The following is a 24455-nucleotide window of genomic DNA, read 5'->3' as shown; positions in this document are numbered from 1 at the left end:
TTTGCACACCTCGAGCCATGTGTTTGCAGGCACAGCACCTGCAGAGCTGACACACCAGTGCACGTGAATAACTCTGTTACTCCCTCACAGAATTTGGGCTCTGCCCCAGAACGAGGTGCTCCAGCCCTTGGCTCCTGGTTCCCGTGGGGAGCAGCTCCCTTCCCTCTGGCTGAGCTGCTCAGGCAGAGCCCAGCAGCTCCTGGCCCTGCAAGGCTGAGGCTTTTCCCCGTGGTTGGGCACAGACGGATGGAGCAGCACTGCTGAACACGGGGGCACACAGAGGGACCAGCAGCAGCTGCCTTTGGCCACCTGAGGCTCCAAGGCCCAAACTCTGAGCAGACAGGGCTGGAAGAGACTCGCAGGCTCCCTGCTGGCTCTGCTGCCCCACTTGTGCCCACCTGGGAGCCCCCAGGGCCAGCAGGGACTTGAGATGGCAGCCCTGGGCTCCCGAAGGTTGTGCAAGGAACGGAGCTGGGGACTCCCTGTCCATGGGGAGCTTCCAGATGGAAAAGGCTGCTGTGCCCAGGCAGCTCCAAGGGCAGAGAAAGGAGGGTCTCGACCCCTGGATCTGTGCCAGTCCCACAGTCCTGGGCAGCAGCCACCGAGCCCTGGGGGAGCAGAGGGCACAGCAAGAGGGACAAAAGCAGGCAAGGTCAGAGACTGGAGAGAGCCAGACCCGGCAGCAGGAACAGCTGCTCCATTGCACTCTTGGAGAAAGCTCTTGGCTGGTTCAAAGCGCTGAAAGGTGTGCAGGGCAGAGAGGAGGCCACAGCAAACACTGCTCCTGTTTCCACAGCCTCCCCTCTCCGTGTCCCAGACGGAATTGGATGGACTGTGTTCTTCTCCCCGAGTCGTCCGGTTCAGCACGAGCAGCTGAGCACCAGGAGCTGAAGGAGCTGAAGCCTCAGGCCACAAGACCTGGGCCTGAGGAGACTTTGTGAGCAAATGAATGCTGCTAACATGGACCTGGCTGAATGCAGCAGATGGAATCATGGAATTGTTATGTGTATTTTAGATAATTCGTGCTTGTGAGAAATAGATGTATGAAAAATGTTATATTGGTAAGAAATATTCTTTAAGTTTTCTTAAGCACCCCACCAAGGCCGGGAAGGTTGCTTCACAGTATTTCAAACCCGCAGCTGGCAGCAGGGAGAAAAGGACCTAATTTGCAAACGAATGGACGTGTCTGGCTCGGAGATGGGTGCTTTTCAGCACTGGTGGGTTCCTTTGTCTCCCTGGTGCTACACTGCAGCTCCTGGCATGTAGATGTTAGCAAAAAGGATTCTCTTTGAGGAAAGATCTAATACTCAGATCCTTTGGCATTCATCATTTTTCAAGTGTCTTATGTTACATTTTACATATTTGTCGTGGTTTGACATGGAAATGAATTTTTTGAGGAAGTTGGGTCAAACCAATCAGTGGTCAGGTTTGGATATTGGCACACTATTTTGAATTCTTCTGATGAAAAGCACCCACTTGGCTGCAGGCTCTTTACTGCCAAGCTCTCAGCAGGGTGGCTGGCTGGAGGTTTGCTTTGTCCCTCATCAGCTTCAAGGAGAAACAATCTCACCACCACAGTGACTGCTCAATGTCCCAGTGCAGAATTTTTAAAACACCGGGCTTCTGTTCCCCTCCTATTCTCCAGCACTAGCCAAGGTATTTCAGAATGTTTGTACTGATTTGCTGAATCCCTCTGGACATTTAGAAAGTAAAACATTACTGAACTGCTTTGCTGGCTGCTTTTGTTTTATTGGTAGCTGCACATTTGAGCTGGTAAAACGGTTTGCTGTTGCTATTCCAAAATGTGTTCACTAACCTACCATGCTATTCTATATGCTAATCTTTTTGTTTCTCTCTTCATTCTCTTTGCCTCACGCATCTCCATTCTCGTCTTTTTCTCATTTTATGTGCTAATTCCCTTTCTCTAATTCCCTTTTTCTGTGTCAAATCCCATATATAACAAAGTGTCCGAGATTTTACTCTGCAAGTTGTTGTATGTAATAAACTTCTGTATATCTTATCCAGCTGAACACAATGGCACCACTTACACGCCCTAAGTGACATGTACAGGTTTGGAACGCCCAACGAGAAACACGAGAAACACGCTGTAAGTAGTTGAGAGTGAGATAACCAGAACCATCAGGGAGATACATCTGAATACCGAACTCCAGGAGCACGATCAATCAGACGGGTTCTGTTCAACTTGCCACAGTGAAGGAACTCCACATGAATAGGTGCAGCCCAGAAAAGAAGAAAGAGACTTTGCCTCAGGCAAGAAAAACCATCTATAAATCACTTGGACAGAACAGTCGGGGTGAACATAGGGGACCCTATGCTGCAGTGGTCAAACCTGTGTCTCACCCAGCGCCGATCCCGGGCTCGGCACTGACCTTTTTTTGATAGTGGCTTTTCATTGTTATTCTCTAAATTTATATTTGGACAATTTAATAAATTTTCTTTAATTAATAAATTGGAGCATTCATTTATAACAATCTTGAATCCATCTATAACATACTAAAAATCCTAAAGCTTAAATTTCTTACCCATGTGACATACTAAACTCCTCTCTACAATCTCTACAATCTATTTCACACTTTTGTGGCTTCTAGTTTACCTTGAGGCTTTGGAAGTTTTGTCCATGAATGAGGGTCAAAGTCAGTGCTCCCCTGGGGGTCAGGACACCCCAGAGCAGACAGAGAAATACTCCCGGTGTCCTGGGTTTCTACATCATCCCTTCCTCCTTTATTCATTATACACAATTCACAAAGTTCTATTGTGACATTTGGGTCTTGGCCAGTCCTTTTCTGTAGGGTATTCAGTGTCACAGTGAGCAGCCAAAGGTGACATATTAGCATTGTCAGCCTTATTTCACATTATCAATTTTTAATTCTATCTGAAAAAAATGTATAATCATGTTCTATTTTTATATAACTGTTATTAATTATGATAATAATAATATTATATTTCACTTGCACAAATGAACCTGAGCTCAAGTTTTAACCTTCCTCTGTCCCTCCATGTGGGAGCATTCCAAAAGCAATTTTTCCTTCTGTTGGTGCTGTTTCCAATGTGCCATTTACAAACTTCACCCACATATTCCCAAACCCACAATTCTTTTCCTTCTTCCACATGCAATTTTTGGATGCATTTGAAGACATCCAGGGGTTCAGCCTCTTTTAACAGAGTGCCCCACTGCTGACACCAGTGCTCTGACCTCAGCCCACTCCAGAGCCAGGGAACTCCAGGGAAGGGCTTCCCATCTGGGAATTTCTGATGGGACTGATTCCCCACATTTACATTTAAAAAGTGACATTTTGTTGTGATCTGGCCAGACTGTGCCAGTTTTGTTTCACCAGTGGGCAGGGTCAGCACCAAAGACACAGACACCAACTGAAGGACTCAGTGTCATTGACTGTAGCTCAAAGCAGCAAAGAATCACAAAAGGAGCAGCTCAGCAATGCACCCAGCCAGCAGCACCAAAGATTGCAGCAGTGATTAAGAAAGATCCAGCAGCAGTTACCCTCAGGCTTTACCATGCCCCAGATCCACACAGCAGCTGGGGAAGCTGTCCCAGCCAAGGGCTGCAGAGCCACTCCTGGACACTGGGAATTCCTGCAGGTGCCTCCAGCCACAGGTGAGGCTCCAGCCTCGCTGGGAGAGGGCCCAGCTCTGACAGCGCTGAATGAACAAACTGACAGCGCTGCTGGTGCGGGAACATCTGGTTTCATCCTCCTCCTGGGTTCCTCCCAAAGCCTGGCCAGGGCCCAAGAGGAACCAAGGGAGGTGACTTTGCCCATTCAGCCCCAGACAAGGCCAGATGTCAGATTTCATGGCCTTGTCTGGCTTCTAAACACAGAAAGGTCAATCCATGTTTCACTAATGAGTGGATACATCTATCACAGCGCTAATGACCATGCATATTTCATTAGTGAGCAGATACAAAGATAACCTTTGGTTGGAAGGTTCATCCAGAGGCCACCTTTGGCTCAGGGCCTCACTCAGGGCTGTTGTCCAGGCCTTGGCACTTCAGGGACGTGGTTTAGTGCTGGGCTCGACACTGCTGGGTGACCGGCTGGACTGGATGAGCTCAGAGGTCTTTTCCAACAGAAAGGATTCTGTGATTCCATGATTCCATCTGCTGCATTCAGCCAGGTCCATGTTAGCAGCATTCATTTGCTCACAAAGTCTCCTCAGGCCCAGCTCTTGAGGCCTGAGGCTTCAGCTCCTTCAGCTCCTGGTGCTCAGCTGCTCGTGCTGAACGGGACACTCGGAGAGAAGAACTCAGTCCATCCAATTCCTTCTGGGACACGGAGAGGGGAGGCTGTGGAAACAGGAGCAGTGTTTGCTGTGGCCTCCTCTCTGCCCTGCACACCTTTCAGCGCTTTGAACCAGCCAAGAGCTTTCTCCAAGAGTGCAATGGAGCAGCTGTTCCTGCTGCTGGGTCTGGCTCTCTCCAGTCTCTGACCTTGCCTGCTTTTGTCCCTCTTGCTATGCCCTCTGCTCCCCCAGGGCTCGGTGGCTGCTACCCAGGACTGTGGGACTGGCGCGGATCCAGGGGTCGAGACCCTCCTTTCTCTGCCCTTGGAGCTGCCTGGGCGCAGCAGCCTTTTCCATCTGGAAGCTCCCCATGGACAGGGAGTCCCCAGCTCTGTTCCTTGCACAACATCCAGGAGCCCAGGGCTGCCATCTCAAGTCCCTGCTGGCCCTGGGGGCTCCCAGGTGCCTCAGGCTGCTGTGACACCGCTGCACACGGGAGGGAAGAGTGGCAGGGGTTGTGCTGAAAGTCAGCTCCACGTGCTGCTGCTGCTGGGGGTCATTTGTCCAGGCCTGCCCCAGAGTCAGGGATCAGATCCAGGTCCTGCTGGTGCTCCCTCGGGATCAGCCCCAGTTTGGGTGTTGCTGTCTGGGCCAGCAGAAGCGGTGGCTGCAGCAGCGGGTGCTGACAGTGCCTCAAGCCCCGGGGCTGGAGGGGTCCCTAGGCTGGGGCTGGGAGGGAGCTGCTCCAGCCCGGAGTGCACTGCTGAGTGCTGTGCTCTGGGGCTGGGGCTCCCTGCACAGGGGACTGGACTGGTGTGCCACAGGAGACAGAGAAGCTGCAGCTTCAGCCTAACTGAGGTGGGTGCGTGGGCTGGGAAGAGTGGGGAGGCTCAAGGGGATTCACAGAGCTCCTCCTGCTACAAGGACGAGGACAAGGGAGTGGGAACTCAGCAGTGAGGAGAGCTGAGGGCTGGAGAGCAGCTCTGAATGACACTAAAATCCCACTGGACCTCTGAGACATTGCTGCTCCTCAGCCAGTGACAGGATGAGTCCCTAAGCCTGGGGCTCAGCCTTCCTCGTGGTGAGGGGCACCAAGGAAGGCAACAGTGTGATGGAGACTTCCATGGGCTGGGAACTCACTGGGGGAAAAGAGGGAGCAGTTGGGAAGTACAAGGCAGGTGGAGGAGAGAACTGTTCAGAGAAAGACTGAGCTACAGCTTGAGCAAGCTGCAAAATGTCATTTGGGGTCATCCCAGATTGATTTCATTTCAGAAGCTATTGAACAAGTTTATTCTGGGGTGGTGGCATGTTTTCCCTGGGAGGCGTACACTCAGCACACTTGAGCTGTGTTGCTGAAATGCTCCAGCAGGTCTGTGCTGCAGGTCACCCCATTTCTTCTTTGGCTGATTGCGGCCCGCTGCTGAGCTCCAGCAGAGCCCTGGCAGAGCCCAGAGCAGCCTCAGCACCCGCAGAGCCCGGCTGCAAGGAAAGAAACCAGAAAGCGCCCGTCAGCTGAAGGCTCCTGTCCACTTGTCCCAGCCGCCCGCGGTGCCCAGGCCATGCTGGCCGTGCCCAGAGCTGTGCCCAGAGCTGCCCATCCCTGCTGCCTGTGGGAGCAGAGCAGGAGGGCAGGACATGTGCCCAGCCTGCAGCCGGCCACAGCACATCCAGCCCTCAGCAGCTGCCCAGAGCAGGATGCTCCTGTGCTCGCTGCCATCTCCCCAAAACTCTGATCCCACCATGCCAAGCAGACGGGACCCACCTGGCGCCATCCCCCGCTGGAAGAAAAGCTGGTCCCAAACGATGTCCTCATCCTTCTCCAAGGGCACGGCCCATCCACGCCACAGCTGCTCCCAAGCACTTCCTGATCCAGACTGGACCCCAGCTAGAATGCTTCCTCTAGAAAAACACACAACAAATTATTGAAAATAGATTACAGACAAAAAGGGGAACAAGAAAAAAGGTCAAAAATCATATTACTGTCAGGGACTTGAGGAAGGCCCAACCCCTGCATGCCAGGGAAAAACCCACCCACAGGTAAGGGATGCCCAGGCTTCCTCCCTTCCTCCCTGCACTGCCCCCCAAAATAACGGTGATCCCAAAGCAAACAGGGGCAGTGGAGCAGCCCAAGCCCTTCCTTGCCTGCAGAGCAAAGCAGCCCCTGCACAGGTTCTGGAGTCCCACCTCTGCTCCCACCATGGGGGTTTGTTTGTGTCGGGCTGGCTGCCCCAGCCCCAGCCCCATCCCGGGGCACGGTGGGTGCTGGGGCTGTTGGCAGGGCCAGGAGCCCACTCCCATTTCATCACCACCCCAGCCCATCCCCCAGTCCTGCCAAAAGCAGCCTGGCAGCCGACTGAAGGATCAGCTGCATCCGCCCCAGCAAAGGGGGAACCTTTGGTTCCTGGCCAGGCTGTGCAATGCCCAAATCTGGGAGCATCCCCCTGCGTGTGGACTCACCTGCATATTTCCTGTGGAGCCTGGCTTTGGAGAAGGTGCCAGAATCGAAGTCCATCATCCTCAGCTGCCGGTGGCCAGGTGGAGGAAGAGGTTGTCATCCTTGATGTCATCCTTGCTGTCCTCAGCAGCAGCAGCCCCACCTGGTACAGCTCCTCCAGGGGCTCCTTCTCCTTCCCTGGGGGTGAGCCCAGGCTGTCTGGGTTCGGCCCAGGGCCCCAGCTGTCAGGGAACCAGAGAAGCAAACCAGCTCAGATGGTGGCCACCAGTGCTGGGCAGAGCAGCTCAGCTCCAGCACAAGGGCTGCATGTCCCCATCTGATGACCCCTGGGCAGTGACACAGGCAGGACAAAATGTCTGGGTTCCTTTGCTTCTGATTGCCAAGGCATGTGTGGAGCTGCAACTTACCAGGGCCTTGCATCAAAGTGTGCCTGTGGCTCTCTCCCTTCTTCTAGGGCAGATGAATATCCTGCAGCCAGGGATCACAGAACAGCTCTTCTAACGAGGGCCTGTCCGAGTGCAGCATGGATAAACACCGCCTGATCACATCTTGGCACTCTGGGCAGAGAAACCAGAACCCGCCGGTCAGTTGGAGAAGGCTCCTTTTGGCTTTGCCCCACTATTCCCATGTCCAGGCCATGCTGGATGTGCTCAGAGCTGGGCCGAAACTCCCCCATCAATTCCCTGTTTTGGAGGAGAGCAGGAGAGCAGGACATGTGCCACCTCCTCAGCAGCTGCCAGAGCGGGATGCTCACGAGCTGCTGCTGTCTCCCAGCACTGCCATTGCCCCCGTGGCCAGAGATGAGGATCCACCTTGAGAGAGCCGTTGTGGCAGCGAGAGCTGATGGTCCCAGCTGATGTTCTGGCTCCTCCTGAAAGGGTGCTCCCCGCAGACCATCTGGTGCAGCAGGATGCCCAGGGACCAGATGGTAGCTGGCTTGCCGTAGTAAAATCCAAAGTGGATCCATTCCGGGGGGCTGTATGACGGTGTTCCTGTGGAATACAGATGGGGTTCATCAGGGGGATGCTGCTGCTCCCAGAGCCTGGCCCCAGCATCCCTGGGCGTGTGGGGGCTGCCCCAGTGGCACACGGGGTGACCACTGCCCTCTCGCCAGCACCTGGGACTTGTGTATAGACTCGGGGTTGGAAAAGAAGCCACTGGGGTTGGAAGAGGGCAGCAGAAGTCCTGGCAAGGCCCGACCATGAGGAGGAAAAACCCACCCAGTGCTTGGGAAAACCATGCCTTTATTCTCCCTGCCTGCACTGCCCAAAAACATCATGAATCCAAAACAAACCAGGTGAGTGGAGCAGTCCAAGCCCTTTCTCACCTGCACACCAAACTGCCTGGGACACAGCTTACGGTCCCCCTCTCTGCTACCCCCACCCACCCGTGTTTTTGTCAGGCTGGCTGCCCCAGCCCCAGCCTCAGTCCTGCCCAGAGAGGTGGGCAAAGGCTGCCAGCAGGGCTGGAAGCTGGCTCCCCACCCAGCCCTGCTCAAATGCAACTCAGCTGAAATCTCAGTGCCACGAAGGGCAGCAAAAGGGAGAATCCCCGCTGCCACACCCAGCTTGGGCTGTGAGATGTTGGGCCATGAGATGCCAGGACCGAGAGCACACCCCTGCGTGGGCTCACCTGCAAAGCGAGTGTAGGCTGTGTCTTGCAGGTAGGTGCCACAGCCAAAGTCGATCAATTTGGCCTGCCCAGTGGCCAGGTCAACCAGGATGTTCCCTGGTTTGATGTCCCTGTGCAGGACCCCGCAGCTGGTGCAGTGCTGCACGGCCTCCAGCACCTGGCGGAACAGATCCCGCGCCACCTCCTCAGACAGGAACCCCCGTGCCCGAATGAAATGGTGCAGGTCCTGAGAGTGCTCTGGGCGTTCCAGCACGATCAAGATGTCGTTGGGGAGCTCAAGCCACTCCAGCAGCTGGACGACACCGGGGAAGCCAGTGGACACCTTCTCCAGCAGCACGATCTCCAGGGGTGCGCTGGTGCCGTCGGGCTGCGGGAGGAGCACGATGCCATCAGTGGGGCTGATGCCATGCCGGGGGTCAGGAACTCCTCACCCAGCCCGGGATGCCCTTCGCCCTGCGCTGGCCTCACGCCCGCTCTCCCTTGAGGTGTCCTGGTGGCTCCCACCCTGCCGGGCCTCGGCTCATCCCCGCCCGGCACGGCCCGGCTTCTGCCGCTGGCCCCGCTTACTCACCAGCTCGCCCCAGTGCCGGACGCGGTTCCTTGGCACCCTTTTGATGGCCACCTGCAAGCCAAGAGCAGCAGCGGGCTGAGCTCGCCACCCACCCTGCGCAGCCCCAGCTCCATCGCCATCCTCCTCCCCCTTCTCCTCCTCCCCCTCCTCCTCCGCCCCCTCCTCCTCCTCTTCCCCCCCCCCCTCCTCCCCCCCCCTCTACTCCTCCTCCTCCCGTTCCCCTCCTCCTCCTCCTCCTCTGCCCGCCGCCAGCCCCGCCGCTCACCGGGGCGCCGTCCGAGAGCCGCGTGGCCGCGAAGACGCTGCCGAAGCCGCCGCTGCCCAGCAGCGAACCCAGCCGGTACCGCTCCTGCAGGGCCTCCGGCGCCTTCCCTGCGGGCGGGACGCGGCTGTCAGCGCTCGGCCCGGGGCCAGGAGCGGCCCCCGAGCGCCCCCCGAGCGCCCCGGGCCGGCCCTCCCCAGGCGTTCGCTCCCGGCAACGGGACAGCGGCGGCTCGGGGGCGGCGGCCGCGCTGCCGAGCGGCGGAGCTCGGGCCGGGGAAGCCGCAGCGGAGGCGGCGGCAGCGGCCGCGCCGCGTGTGTCCTCCGCGGGGCCCGGGAGGAGCCGGGGCCGGGGCCAGGCTCGGGCCAGGCGGAGCCAGAGCGAGGCGATGCCGCCCCAGCCCCAGGCACCGATGCCCGCCCAGAAGCGCCACCGCCAGCACGGCCAGAGCCGGGCGGAGGCGAGACCCCGGCGGGACGGCCGGGGGCGGGGATGGGGCAGCCCCGCCCGGAGCCGGGGGCGGGCCGGGGGCATGGCCCGGCCGGGAATGGGGAGAGAGAGACTGGGAGAGGAGGGGACAGCGGGAAAGGGAGAGCGGGAGACGGTGCGGGACAGCGGGAGAGGGAGAGGAGAATCAAGAGGGAGTCTCTGCTTTGGCTGCTGCTGCTGCTGCTGCTGCCGCCGCCGCTGCTGCTGCTGCTGCAACTGAAGCTCTGGGGCCGTTTGTCCCCGTGTCCGTTTTTCCGTTGCCTGCTCACCCCCACGCCCAGCCCCCTGCTCCCCGGGGGCAGCCCCTGAGCCTGTCCAAACACGGGAACTTTGCCCTGTTCAGCCCAGACCCAGAGTCTGGACTCCTGCATGGGGGCAGAGGTATCTCCTCGGTCGCTGCTGTGTATTGTCCCCGCTGAGGATCAAACCCTATCGGGGCACATTCCCTGGCTGGAGGATTCCCTGGTCCTGGTCCTGCACTTATGGCTCCAGTGTTGCTTTCCAGCAAAAACTGGAAGGCAAACTGTGTAGCTCATCGTACTTTAGAGTGTCTAGAACTCGCTAAGTCACTGATCTTAGAGGTGAGATGCATTTGGAATTAATGGGATGGAGAAGTAGTGCAAGATGGAAAAAGGGAGCAGAGAAATAAATAGAGGAAAACATCTTGGACTGTTTCTTTCAATTTTCATTTCACTTCTGGAAAGCTGTTTCAGTTTTCCAGGAATCTTTTCCACAGTCCTGTTTGCTCTTCTCAAGAACCTTTCCTGGAGAACCAGGTTGAGCTCTTGTCACAAGATGTGCCACCAACTGCAGCTTCTCTTGGCTTTCCACAGCGGGTGTGCAGCAGGACTCTTGCAGCAGAGCAGGACAAAGGTTTGGAGAACTTGACAGCTTGTCCTTTCTCTTCCTGGAGAGCTGGGGAGTTGTGCCATTGGTGAGGTTTTCATTGTGACTGTTCCAGCCTTGGGAAACAGGAGGTGGAACCAGGACTTGTTAGGGAATACAAGCCTGACTGAATGCAGAGAAGGAATCTCCAGAGCCCGCAGCCAGAAATGGAGAGTTGTGTGATAATCATTCCCACATCTCCATGGACACCTGGAAAGTGATCTAGAACATGAAAATGGGACAGAGGGGGTTTGTTTCTGTGTTCCGTTTGGGTGATTCTACATCTCCTGTGCTGGTATAAATCAAGAGCACAGTCAGTTCATGAAAAGCACCAGAACAGGCTGGACCTCTGAGAGTAGGTGACGGAATGGATTTGAAAAGGAGAAATGCAGGGAATGACTTGGTGGACTTTGTCTGGAAGAAGGGTATTTTTTTCTAATTATTTCTAGTCCATTGCTTCTGCTTTTGTCCTTCTTACAAGGCCATTTGCATCCCAGATTCCTCATGAAATGAGATCCCTGAGCTTCTGGAACTGCCTGAAAGATGCCCTGTTCTTGCAGGGACACTCAGGATGAAACAGGAAGCAATTTTGAAGCAATTGTATTAAACAAAAACCAGTTCTTAAGCAGAGATTGATGTCACTCCCCCCGACCAACCACCATGGGTAAATCTCTGGCTCAGCCTGGAGCAGTGACCTTGAGGGGTGTCCGCACTGCAGGGAGGAATCTCCACAGCCTCCAAGAAGGGAAATGTCAGGAGACACTGCCATTAAAATTTGGGATGGGGCTTTTCTAGTCTGAAGCGCTGCCCTGTCAGTCAGATGTGCCCAGGCTGGGCCAGCTCAGCAGCTCTGCAGGAGCTCCCAGTGGTGTCACTTGGTTGTTCCTTTCTCTGGGGATTTTTTCCAGCCCTGCCACAGCTTCAGCTCCCTCTGAGGATGTGGAACTTTGGGATGGAGGAGTCAGGCTGGTTTCAGCATTATTCACCCCAACAGCAGCGTGACGCCCCTCCTTCATTTCCCACTGGGGCTTTGCAAACAGGGCCTTGCAGGAGTGGTTTGAGCCCATTGCAGGCAGAGCCTCCTGCTCCAGCAGGAACTGCCTTTCCTGTGCCAGGAGCAGGGCAGGTCCCGCTGCAGGAAAAGCCCCAGGCCAGCCCCAGCACAGGGAAGGCCTCGGGCACAAGGGCAGAGTGCGGTGCTGGGAGCTGTGCCAGGGAGAGCCTGAGGCACCAAAGGCGCCTTGGCAGCAGCAGCTGCTTGCAGGGCATGGCCAGAAGCCTCCCTTGGCAAGCCGGCCTGGTGGCCAGCACTGCAGAGCTGCTGCCTCAGGGCTCATTTCTGGCTGGGCTCTGCCCCAGCCCACAGAGTGTGACCTCAGCCCTGACTCTGCCGCGGCCCTTGTGCCTGAGCCCTGCAAAGCCCAAAGGTCACCTGTGCCCCCTGGCTGTGCCAGCCCCTGGGGCAGGGGGAGGAAAGGCAGAGAAGGGGCTGGGTTTGGCTGTGGGATGTGGGGTCCAGCAGAGACCATGAGGAGTCAAGGCAGTGGATGGAGCGCACTGAGCAGCCCCTTCTGCCCATGCAGTCCTGGAATGGTTTGGATGGGAAGAGCTCTGCAGTGCTCATCTCATCCAAACCCCGCCATGAGCAGGGACATCTTTCACCAGATCAGGTTGTTCAGAGCCCTGTCCCAGCTGGACTTGAATGTTTCCAGGGACGGGGCACTGACCACCTCCCTGGGAACCTGTCCTGGTGTATCACCACCCTCATCATCAAACATTTCCTCCTTATCTGTTCTTATCTGAACCTCCCTTCCTTTAGTTTAAAACCACCCCCCCCTTTGTCCCGTTGTGACAGGCCCTACTAAAACCTTTGTCCACCCTTGTATTTCCATGGCAACTGCCAGGACAGGTGACCCAGGTGTCACCCCCAGTGAGGGCTGCCATGGAAACAGTGCCCAGCACTGCCCCTTTCTGTCGGGCTGACCTGGCCTTTGGCCCTGGCCCTGGCGTTTGCTGCTGGTTCCGCGGCGCCTGACCGGCCAGCGCGGCACAGGGCAGGTGGCCATGGCACAAGCCCCCAGCAAGGGATCCCCTCTGGCTCTGGGCAGTGACACCAGCCCTGAGCAAGGGGCCAGGGCAGGTTTCCATGGCACCAACCATCACAACGGCTCCAGGAGCAGAGTGACTCTTGCCAAGGAACTTTGTGGTGCTGTCCCTTAATAGTAAATCTGGTTTTTGCTGATCCCTTGCTGGGGATTTTTTCAGCGCTCTCAAGCCCTCGTTGGTAACAGGGTGAAGGAGCCCTGGCCCAGGCTCTGGCCCTGGGGGACACGGGGACGCTGCCAGGGGGTTCCTGTCCCCCTGTCCCACTCCCCACATCCCCGGCCCCCGTCCCCGTGTCAGGCTCTGGGGTCGATCTCGTGGAACATCCTCTGGGGGAGGCTGCGGCACCGGGGGCAGGGGGACCCAGGGGGACAGGGGACCCCGCAGTGCATGAGCAGCGTTGGACTTCTCTGGGGGAACTGGGAGGGGGGGCCGGGGTGGAGTGACCTCCCCAGTGACCTCACACAGCCCCTGTGATATCACAGAACCCCTGTGATGTCACACAGCCCACTCTGAGATGTAACAGGCCACCTGTGATTTCATACAGGTGTCCTGTGATGTCACAGCCTGCTCTTTGAGGTCCCAGTCTGCTCTGTGATGTCACAAAATCTGCCCTGTGATGTCACAGCGCAGCCTGTGATGTCACAGACACCCTGTGATGTCACAGCCAGCTCTATGATGTCACAGCCACCTTTGTGATGTTATGCAGCCTCGCTGTGATGTCACAGCCTGCTCTGTGATTTCACAGTCAGCTCTGTGATGTCACAACCCACTCTGTATTGTCTCAGCCTTCTCTGTGGCATCACACAGCTGCTCTGTGATGTCACAGAGCCCTTTTCTATGAAGGCAGAGTCTTCTCTGTGGCCTCACAGCCTGTTCTGTGATGTCACAGTGCCATCCTCTAATGTCACAGCCGACTTTGTGACGTCACAACCTCCTCTGTGATGTCACAGCCTGCTCTGTGATGTCACAGAATCACAGAATCACAGAATTGCTGGGTTGGAAGAGACCTTTAAGGTCATCAAGTCCAACCCATGCCCTAACACCACCTCAGCTAAACCATTGCACTGAGTACCACATCCAGTCTTTTTTTAAACACATCCCATGGTGGTGACTCCACCACCTCCCTGGACAGACAGTTCCAGTACTTTATCACCCTTTCCATAAAATACTTTTTTCCTAATATCCAACCTAAATTTCCCTTGGTACAGCTTAAGACACTGTCCTCTGGTCCTGTCAGTTGTTGTGAGGAGGAAGAGACCGACCCCCACCTGACTGCAACCACCTTTCAGGGAGTGTGGAGAGTGATAAGGTCACCTCTGAGTCTTCTCCTTCTTGGCAACCTGGGCACACTGCTGGCTCATGTCCAGCCTGCTGTCGACCAGTGCCCCCAGGTCCCTTTCTGCCTGGGCACTGTCCAGCCACACCGTCCCCAGCCCATAGCATTGCAGGGGGTTATTGTGTCCAAAATGCAGGACTGGGCACCTGGACTGGTTAAACTTCATCTTACTGGAAACCAGTCCAGGTCTCCCTGCAGAGCCCTCCTACCTTCCAACAGATGGACACACACTCCCAGCTTAGTGTCATCTGCAGATTTACTAATGAAAGCCTCAATCCCCTCATCCATGTGGTCAATACAAATATTGAACAGAGCTTGCCCAGCACAGAGCCCCGAGGGACAGCACTGGTGACTGTCCCCAGCTGGATGCAGCACCGCTCACCACCACTCTCTGGGCCGGCCATCCAGCCAGTTCTGAACCCAACACAGAGTGCTCCTGTCCCAGCCGTGGGCTGCAGCTTTTCCAGGAGTGTGCTGTGGGAGACAGTGCCAAAGGCCTGGCTGGAGTCCAAATAGACACATCCACAGCCTGTCCTGCATCCACCAGGAGGGTCACCTGGTCATGAAAGGAGACCAGCTTGGTCAAACACGACCTAGCCCTGCTAAACCCCTGCTGGCTGGGTCTGACACCCTGGCCATCTGTCACGATCCACTTGTGCGGGGTGTTGCGATGGTTCTTTTCACTGATCCCAAAAGTGCAAAAAGGCAAACAACAAGGGACTATCAGTTAATCACAACAAATGTACCTTTACTAAGGGCCAAAACATTAAATGCGATAGTGGGGATCAGAAAGGAGATAAAAGGATAAAGAGAGAGAGAAAAGAGGGGGATGGGAATAGCTACCAACACAGGCGAGATCCTTACAGTTATAGTCCACAGAGGAAAGAGGGGGGAACATGCAGGGTAATGAGAGTCTATTGTAATTGCTGTGGGGGAACAGGTGAGTCCACTGAAACCACCAAGGCAGGACGAACACAATGAAGAATAAGTCCATTGGAATTACTGAAGAAGAACAGGTCGTGTCATTAATGCTTTCCCCTCTCCCTGTGGGAGAGGTCTCAGTCTCAGTCCTTGGGAGGAGGGTTTTCAATTTCCATCCATCTGTCACAGTGGTAACGGGGCAGATGAGAGGCCTTCAGTGAGAGACCACTAGAGTCACCCCAAAAGTTCATTTGGCTTCAGGAGGAGAGTGGGCAAATATGCAGTAGGCCGTTCCTTGCTGGGTTCATGCCAGGTCCTTGCCAATTCCTTGCCAAGTCCTTGCCAGGCCTTGTTCGGAACAGCTAACGTAACGGTGCAGCAGCTGCACCTGCACTGCCGCTCTCTCCAAGCCGGAACTGTAGTGGGGGAAGGGGTTTCTCCTCGTGGCAATCGGTAGGCAAATGTGGGGGCTTCAGACGGTCTCTTACACCTTCCCCGAGCTGTCTGCAAAGGAATCCACATCGGCCCAGGCCGGGCTGGTCAGTGGCCGGTCAGTTCCATTGGCTGGACGTGGCTCGGGACACTTCCCTTGGAGCCTCTTCAGGGAGGGAACGCTGGGGCTGTCACGGCTGGGGTGTCACAGGCAGGGGAACGCTGGGGCTGTCAGTGTTGGGGTGTCACAGACAGGGGAACGCTGGGGCTGTCACTGCTGGGGTGTCACAGACAGGGGAACGCTGGGGCTGTCAGTGCTGGGGTGTCACAGACAGGGGAATGCTGGGGCTGTCAGTGCTGGGGTGTCACAGACAGGGGAACGCTGGGGCTGTCACGGCTGGGGTGTCACAGACAGGGGAACGCTGGGGCTGTCAGTGCTGGGGTGTCACAGACAGGGGAACGCTGGGGCTGTCAGTGTTGGGGTGTCACAGACAGGGGAACGCTGGGGCTGTCACTGTTGGGGTGTCACAGACAGGGGAACGCTGGGGCTGTCAGTGTTGGGGTGTCACAGACAGGGGAACGCTGGGGCTGTCAGTGCTGGGGTGTCACAGACAGGGGAATGCTGGGGCTCTCACTCTGGGGTGTCACAGACAGGGGAACGCTGGGGCTCTCACACTGGGGTGTCACAGACAGGGGAACGCTGGGGCTGTCAGTGTTGGGGTGTCACAGACAGGGGAACGCTGGGGCTGTCAGTGTTGGGGTGTCACAGACAGGGGAACGCTGGGGCTCTCACACTGGGGTGTCACAGACAGGGGAATGCTGGGGCTCTCACTCTGGGGTGTCACAGACAGGGGAACGCTGGGGCTGTCAGTGCTGGGGTGTCACAGACAGGGGAATGCTGGGGCTCTCACTCTGGGGTGTCACAGACAGGGGAACGCTGGGGCTGTCACGGCTGGGGTGTCACAGACAGGGGAACGCTGGGGCTGTCAGTGTTGGGGTGTCACAGACAGGGGAACGCTGGGGCTGTCAGTGTTGGGGTGTCACAGACAGGGGAATGCTGGGGCTGTCAGTGCTGGGGTGTCACAGACAGGGGAACGCTGGGGCTGTCACTGCTGGGGTGTCACAGACAGGGGAACGCTGGGGCTGTCAGTGCTGGGGTGTCACAGACAGGGGAATGCTGGGGCTCTCACTCTGGGGTGTCACAGACAGGGGAACGCTGGGGCTCTCACTCTGGGGTGTCACAGACAGGGGAACGCTGGGGCTGTCAGTGTTGGGGTGTCACAGACAGGGGAACGCTAGGGCTGTCAGTGTTGGGGTGTCACAGACAGGGGAACGCTGGGGCTGTCAGTGCTGGGGTGTCACAGACAGGGGAACGCTGGGGCTCTCACTCTGGGGTGTCACAGACAGGGGAACGCTGGGGCTGTCAGTGTTGGGGTGTCACAGACAGGGGAACGCTGGGGCTCTCACACTGGGGTGTCACAGACAGGGGAATGCTGGGGCTCTCACTCTGGGGTGTCACAGACAGGGGAACGCTGGGGCTCTCACTCTGGGGTGTCACAGACAGGGGAACGCTGGGGCTGTCAGTGTTGGGGTGTCACAGACAGGGGAACGCTGGGGCTCTCACTCTGGGGTGTCACAGACAGGGGAATGCTGGGGCTGTCAGTGTTGGGGTGTCACAGACAGGGGAACGCTGGGGCTGTCAGTGTTGGGGTGTCACAGACAGGGGAACGCTGGGGCTGCACCACTCCTGCCCTGTCCCCAGCAGCTCTGCCAGCACCTCGAAGGGACACAAAGGCTGATCCAACGGGTGAGAATTGCAGAAGGGGCTGAGCTGGGAGGGACCCATTGGGATCATCAAGTCCAGCCCCCAGCCCTGCACAGACCCCCCAACAATCGCAGCCCGTGCAGCCCTGGGAGCGGGGTCCAAAGGCTCCTGGAGCTCCGGCAGCCTCCGGGCTGTGCCCATTCCCTGGGGAGCCTGGGCAGTGCCTGAGCCCCCTCTGGGGGAAGAAGCTTTTGCTGATCTCCAGCCCAGCCCTGCCCTGGCCCAGCTCCAGCCATTCCCTTGGGTCCTGTCCCTGCTCACCTGGGCAGAGATCAGAGCTTGCCCAGAGAAGCTGTGGCTGCCCCTGGATCCCTGGCAGTGTCCAAGGCCAGGTTGGACAGGGCTTGGAGCAGCCTGGGATAGTGGAAGTGGGCATGGAATGAGATGAACTTGAAGGTCTCTTCCAAGCCAAGCCCTTCTGTGATTCTGTGATTTTGGGGGAGATGCTGAAGCTCTGTCTCGGCTTTATCTCACCCAGTGTCTGGACCCAGCAGCAGCCATGGGTGGGATCATCTCCTCCTCCCTCTCCCTGTGGCTGGAACTCACCCAACAGCAGCAACTGAATAATGTCCCTCACGGGGCAGTGAGTGCCAGAAAGGAGCGTTGCTCCTTGGGGAAACACAATGTCCTTGGACTTCAGCAGAGCATTGAAATGGGCCCCCTCGAGCACCTCAGCCCCACTGAAATCTCCTCTTAGTGGACTGAGCCCCAGAGATCTCCCAGAGCAGCTGCAGAGAAGTCGCTGTCAGGAGGAGGGACGTGTATCAAAGGCTGATGTAGATCAAAACAAACTCTGGCACCATTCCACATTTTTGTTTGTCACTGGGAAATAAATACAGATGTCCCCATGCCACAGTCTCAGTCCCCCCAGGGTTCCTGTGTTTGGTTTTATCCCCTGGTATGGAGACACGGGAGCTCTCCCAGCTGAACAGGGTGTCAGGAATCCCTTCCTGAGCTTGACACCCTTGGAGAGGGTGAACAAGGAGGTTCCTTGCTGCAGGAGACTGTGTGGGTTTTGGAAACAGGCCAGACCTGGAGAAGGCTCCTCCTACAGCCCCTCAGCTCCCAGCAATCCCACGTCCTTATTTGTGTGACTGTCTTGTCAAGGCAGGAAGAGGAAGAGAGTAGCCTCCTTGGGGCAGGGAGAGGAGGCAGAGACACCAAAAGCAGGAGTCCCAAAGGGATCTGGGCAGGTCTGGATCCAATGGCTGCAGTAGGTGTGCCATTCCTAAATCCAGTTTGGGAGAGTCATGGCCGTGTTGCTGTGTAAGCTCTGAGGTATCTGCTGGTGGGAGATGCTCAGGTTCGTCCTGTTTGCATCCCCAGTTCCTGCAGAGCCGGTGTTAAACAGCGCCAGGGGATGCTCCTGGCACTGACCCTGGCATGGCTCAGGGTTCAGGTTTCCTCCATCAATCCCACTTCAGAGCTTCACTCTGGTGGGAAGGTTTTAGTGGGTCAGGTACAGCACAGTCCAGAGAATTGGAGGATGGTTTTATGTTGGTAATTCTGGGAATGGGTTTCTCTGGCAGGATGCTGGACACCAGGGATTTCTGCCCTCCTTTCTCAGAAGAGTTTGGGTTTCTCGTGTTAGTGCTGTTCCACAGCTTCCACCATCCCTACTCCTTTCATTGACACTTCCCCAGCTTACCTGTGTCCTTTCTGAGGGGCAAGAAAGGAACCTTGATGGTGGCACCACTTTGCTGCCTCAGACTCCAGCTGCTCCTGGAGTTCCAGCATGTCCGGCACAGCCGCTCTCCGTGGGGCTGGGACTTGGTTCAGGCTCCCACAGGCCCTGCCAGTGGCCACTCCCCACTGGGCTCACGCTTTGGCCACATTGGGCTGCTGAAGGGTCAGCGGGTCTGGCTGAGCACTCCCAGCTCTGCAGTTCCTGACTCACCCCAGGGATGGGGTCCCGCAGCCCCGGTCGGTGCCGTGCTGCCAACGGGGCCCTGTTTTGGGGTGGCCATCGGTCCCTGCTGTTCCTCCACCCTCAGCAGCCCCACAGCAGAAGGGTCCTCTGGGAGCCCCGACAAGGGATTCAGCTGTGGAATTCCCTCTGTCTCCACAGCAGCTCTCCCAAAAGTCCTTTGGGCTCCCTGGAATACTGTCTCCTGAGGTGATCCACGCCAGGGAGTCCCGGGGCCTCTGGGCCAGCCCCAGTGGGGTGTTTTTGCCATTCCCAGTTGTGGTCACTTCATCTTCTGATGTGCCTAGGCCTGAGTGGCAGACCTCAGCCAGAGCTGGCTTACAGGATGAGCCCTGGGCATTGTGTGACTAACACCACCATTTTTATTGAGCTAAAAATAGATGACTGTCCTAGGGTGATGTTATGGTGCTTGTATCCCCAGTCGTGTGTTCTGTTTATGCCTGATATTATGATCTGTGCCTTCAGGACTGACTCTGAAAATGAAGGATTATTTTGTCTTTTTATCAGCCGGCTCACCTCCCCCCATGGTCTGTGTCTAGGAGAGGCTTGGCTTGCTGGCTTGCTTGCTTGCTTGCTTGTTTCCTTTTCGCTTTGCTGTTTTTTTTTTTTTTTTTTGCTTATTAGTTAGTTCAGCTAGGCAGTCCAATTTTTACCCTGGACTGGTTTTTTTCCTCCTTCCCTTTCCCTTTCCTTAATATCATCTGAACCTGCTATGGACCGGCACCTGGGAAACACCAAGAGACACCGAGAGCCTCCACTTTGTGACCTGCAGCAGCCATCCCCTGCACCGGAGACCGAGAACTGGGTGACCACCCCCAGGAGAGACTTTCCGAATTTGTCATCTCTTCAGAACGGTGAAAGAGTTTTGTCATCTGGTGTTGTTTTTTGTATTGGGGAGTGTTTTGCTTGTTAAATAAACAGGATTTTTCCACTTCTCTCCCAGGAAATTCTTCCTGAACCAGGTGGGGGAGGGGCTGTGAGGGGATTTGCTTTCTGGGGGCTCCTTGTGGAGGTCTTCTCCCAAATTTGCTCTAAACTAGGACAAATATTTTGGCGCCCAACTCGTGGCTCGAGAGAGTGGAAAAAACCCTGTTCTAATCATATTTTGGTTGCAATTAATCTGGGCTGGTATAGAGAGTTACTGGCTATGCTTTTTGAATTCACAATGTCTCTTGGGGTGCAGGCTTGCATGTGTTTCTGGTCCCTAGGGTTTTTTGAGGTCTTAATACCTCTATGGTCCTTAGGTTTATTTTCTTATCCCGAAATAGCTCTGGTATTGTCCCTAATATGTAGTTTTTGCAGTAGAGGGGCACTGATCAGGATATCCATTGGGCTGGGCTTGGTTGTAATGGCTTGCAGGAGGTTTATAAAGGTGCTGGAGTCTGTTCCAGGAATGTTTGGTTCATGGTTATGGTTGTGCACCCAGTTTGTCAGAGGAGAAGCAGGAGATGAGGCTTTTCAGCCTTTGCTTTCCTTCTTCTCCTCTGAATCTGTTACATCCCTATTGGAGAATGTTCAGTTTCCCCTGAATGTTAAAGAGACCATCTTTCTGGCATTTAATTTGGTAAGCTTTCTCTATACAGTCTGCAGCTTCTCTAGAATGAGGGCTGAGATTTCTAGAAGGGCTGATGAGACCCCTGACCCAGGAGTAGACCCAGGCATGAGAAATCCTGAGTGGTGTTGGAAATGGACCAAATCTTAAAGGAGTTTTCTGACCCTATAGTCTGGGACTTTCCACGTGAACAAATTCAGAACCTAGCTGAGGTGGCAAAGTACCTGAAAGAGAAGTGCCATGATACCCCTAAGGAGAAAAAGATCATTGCAGTGAGCTGGGCCCTGGCATATGCTTATCGCACCCTGCTAGGTCCTGTAGGGCAGCAGAGGAAGGGGTCAGGGAGATAAATCAGCCGCGATCCCAGTCACTCCGGCTGCAGCCAACAGCCCAGGCTCGAGGCCAGCAGCTAAACCAGACTGTAAGCCTCTATCAGTGGCTGTTGCTACCAGCACAAGAAGTGGAAAGTGCACAGACAAGACCGATCAACCAGTGGATGACGATGATGATTATGATGCAGAAGCAGGACCCTCAACGCCTCCTGACACAAAATCAGGAGTCAAAGAAACTGGTACAAGATCAGAAGCCAATATTGAGTCCTTTTCCCTAAAGAACCTCCGTGGCCTAAGAAAGGATTACACTCGACAACCTGATGAGTCTATAATTAGTTGGTTGGTCCATCTTTGGGATGCTGCAGGAGAAGCTACAATTCTGGACGGCACTGAAGCGAGGCATTTGGGATCCCTGTCACATGATCCTGTCATCAACCAAGGAATGATGAAGGGGGCTAACCCTCACAGCCTCTGGGCACGGGTCCTGGAAAGTGTAGCACAAAGATACCTGTGTGCAGATGATCTTTATATGCAGCAGACCCAGTGGAAGACTATAGAACAAGGGATGCAACGCCTGAGAGAAATGGCAGTGGCAGAGATTATCTTCTCAGATGACATAACAACTAGGAATCCAGACATGGTACCATGTACATCTGTGATGTGGTGAAAACTTGTACGGCTGGGGCCACATGAACTTGCTTCTGCTTTAGCAATAATGAAGCGGGATGAGAAGGATGAGACCGTGCTCAATATGGCCAAGAAGCTCCGGGCATATGCAGATGCTGTGCATGGCCCAACAGACGCCAGAATTGCAGCAGTGGAAACACGTCTGCAGAAATTAGAAGACAAGATAGAGGAGAATCACAAGAAACTCAGGGAGGAGATTAAAGAGGACCTTCTCCAAATCTCGGCAGTACAAATTAGAGGCCCTGGTATCCAACGCAGACGTTCCCCAGATTGGGAGAGAAGGTACAACCCACAAGCTGAGCTGTGGTTCTTCCTGAGTGATTGTGGAGAAAACATGAGGAGATGGGACTGAAAATCTACTGCTGTTCTGGCATTATGGGTGTGTGAATTGAAGGAAGGCAAGACTCAGAGAGGAAGTTCCACCAAAAGGAAAGCAGCTCCAGTTGCCCATAGCCAAGCTTCCAGGTATGATGATGATGATGATGATGACATGTCCGATCCCCTTGAAGGAAGCTCTAAGACATATGCCCAAGGAAAGAAGGATAAACAGGCTTAGAGGGGCCCTGCCTCTAGCCAGGTAGAGGCGAGGGAAAACTGTTTTTTCTGGACTGTGTGGATTTGTTGGCACATCAGAACCACAAAAATAGAAGGCTTTTGTCGATACTAGTGCACAATGCAAATTAGTCCCATCGAGACATGGTGGGGCAGAACCTGTCTCCATCGCTGGCGTGACAGGGGGATCACAAGACTTTACCTTGGTGGAAGCTGAGGTGAGCCTGACTGGAAATGAGTGGAAAAAACACCCTATTGTTACTGGCACAGAGGCCCCATGCATTTTGGGCATAGATTACCTCCAAAGGGGGTATTTTAAAGACCCAAAAGGACTCAGGTGGGCATTTGGGATAGCAGCTGCAGTGACAGAGGGCGTCCAGCAATTGAACACCTCGCCTGAACTGTCCAAGAATCCAACTATAGTAGGGCTTCTGAAGGGAGAAGAGCAACAAGTACCAATTGCCACCTCAACAGTGCATCGCCGACAGTACAGAACAACTCGAGATGCTGTGGTTCCCATCCATAAGATGATCCGAGAGCTGGAGAGCCAAGAAGTGGTCAGCAAAACCCACTCACCCTTCAACAGTCCCATCTGGCCTGTGCACAAGTCTGACAGAGAATGGAGATTGGCTGTGGACTATCGTGCATTAAATGAAGTGACTCCACCACTGAGCGCTGCTGTGCCGGACATGCTGGAACTCCAGTACGAGCTGGAGTCCAAGGCAGCAAAGTGGTACGCCACTGTTGACATTGCTAACGTGTTTTTCTCCATTCCACTGGCAGCAGAATGCAGGTCTCAGTTTGCTTTCACCTGGAGGGGTGTGCAGTACACCTGGAACCGACTGCCCCAGGGGTGGAAGCACAGCCCCACCATCTGCCATGGACTGATCCAGGCTGCACTGGAAAAGGGTGAAGCTCCAGAACACCTGCAGTACATCAATGGCATCACTGTGTGGGGGAACACAGCAGCAGAAGTGTTTGAGAAAGGAGAGAAAATCATCCAAATGCTCCTGGAAGCTGGTTTCGCTCCAAGAAGAGTAAAGTTAAGGAACCTGCTCAAGAGATCCAGTTCTTGGGAGTGAAGTGGCAAGATGGACAGTGTCAGATTCCTACGGATGTCATCAACAAGATCACAGCTATGTCCCCACCAACCAATAAGAAGAAAACACAAGTTTTCTTAGGCACCATAGGCTTTTGGAGAATGCACATTCCTGAGTACAGTCAGATCGTGAGCCCTCTTTACCTGGACACCCACAAGAAGAACGAGTTCCACTGGGGCCCTGGGCAGCAACAAGCTTTTGCCTGGATTAAGCAGGAAATCACCCATGCAGTAGCCCTTGGTCCAGTCAGGATGGGACCAGAGGTGAAGAACATGCTCTACTCTGCAGCTGGGAACAATGGTCTGTCCTGGAGCCTTTGGCAGAAGGTGCCTGGGGAGACTCGAGGCCGACCATTAGGATTTTGGAGTCGGAGCTACAGAGGGTCTGAAGCCAACTACACCCCAACAGAGAAGGAAATCTTGACTGCCTATTAAGGAGTTCAAGCCACCTCAGAGGTGATTGGTAAGGAAGCACAACTCCTCCTGGCACCCCGACTACCGGTGCTGGGGTGGATGTTCAGAGGAAAGGTTCCCTCCACCCACCATGCCAGCAGTGCTACATGGAGCAAGTGGATTGCTCTCATCACGCAGCACGCCCATATTGGTAAACTGAATCGCCCTGGGATTTTGGAAGCAATTACAAATTGGCCCCAGGGTGAAAGTTTTGGTGTCACAGATGAAGAACAAGAAGCAGTGACATGGGCTGAAGAAGCTCCACCATGCAACCAACTGCCAGCAGAGGAAACACGCTACGCTCTTTTCACTGACGGTTCCTGTCACATCGTAGGGATGAATCGGAAGTGGAAAGCAGCCGTATGGAGCCCCACACGATGGGTCGCAGAGGCCACTGAAGGAGAAGGTGGATCAAGTCAACTTGCTGAACTCAAAGCTGTTCAACTGGCCCTAGACATTGCAGAAAGGGGAAGTGGCCAAAGCTCAACCTTTTTGCGGACTCATGGATGGTAGCCAATGCTCTGTGGGGATGGCTGAAGAATGGAAAGAGGCTAACTGGCAGCATAGAGGAAAACCAATTTGGGCTGCTGAAGAATGGAAAGACATTGCTACCTGGGTAGAGAAACCACCTGTGAAGGTTCGCCACATAGATGCCCATGTCCCCAAAAGTAGAGCTAATGAA

General features: G+C 55.2%; 1 long non-coding RNA gene across 1 annotated transcript; it reads right to left on the bottom strand.

The window, feature by feature from the left end:
* Positions 1-6768: 6768 nt before the first annotated feature.
* Positions 6769-7851, bottom strand: LOC137464034 (uncharacterized). The gene is made up of 3 exons (XR_010994050.1): positions 7525-7851; positions 7120-7269; positions 6769-6889 (listed from the first exon to the last, which is right to left on the bottom strand). It is a non-coding gene; the product is annotated as an uncharacterized lncRNA (long non-coding RNA).
* Between the last annotated feature and the right edge of the window lie 16604 nt (positions 7852-24455).

Source organism: Anomalospiza imberbis, chromosome 35 (assembly GCF_031753505.1).
Source record: "Anomalospiza imberbis isolate Cuckoo-Finch-1a 21T00152 chromosome 35, ASM3175350v1, whole genome shotgun sequence".
Lineage (NCBI taxonomy): Eukaryota > Metazoa > Chordata > Aves > Passeriformes > Viduidae > Anomalospiza > Anomalospiza imberbis.
Note: the sequence above shows the minus strand (reverse complement) of the source record. Positions and strands in the feature narration are given on the sequence as shown.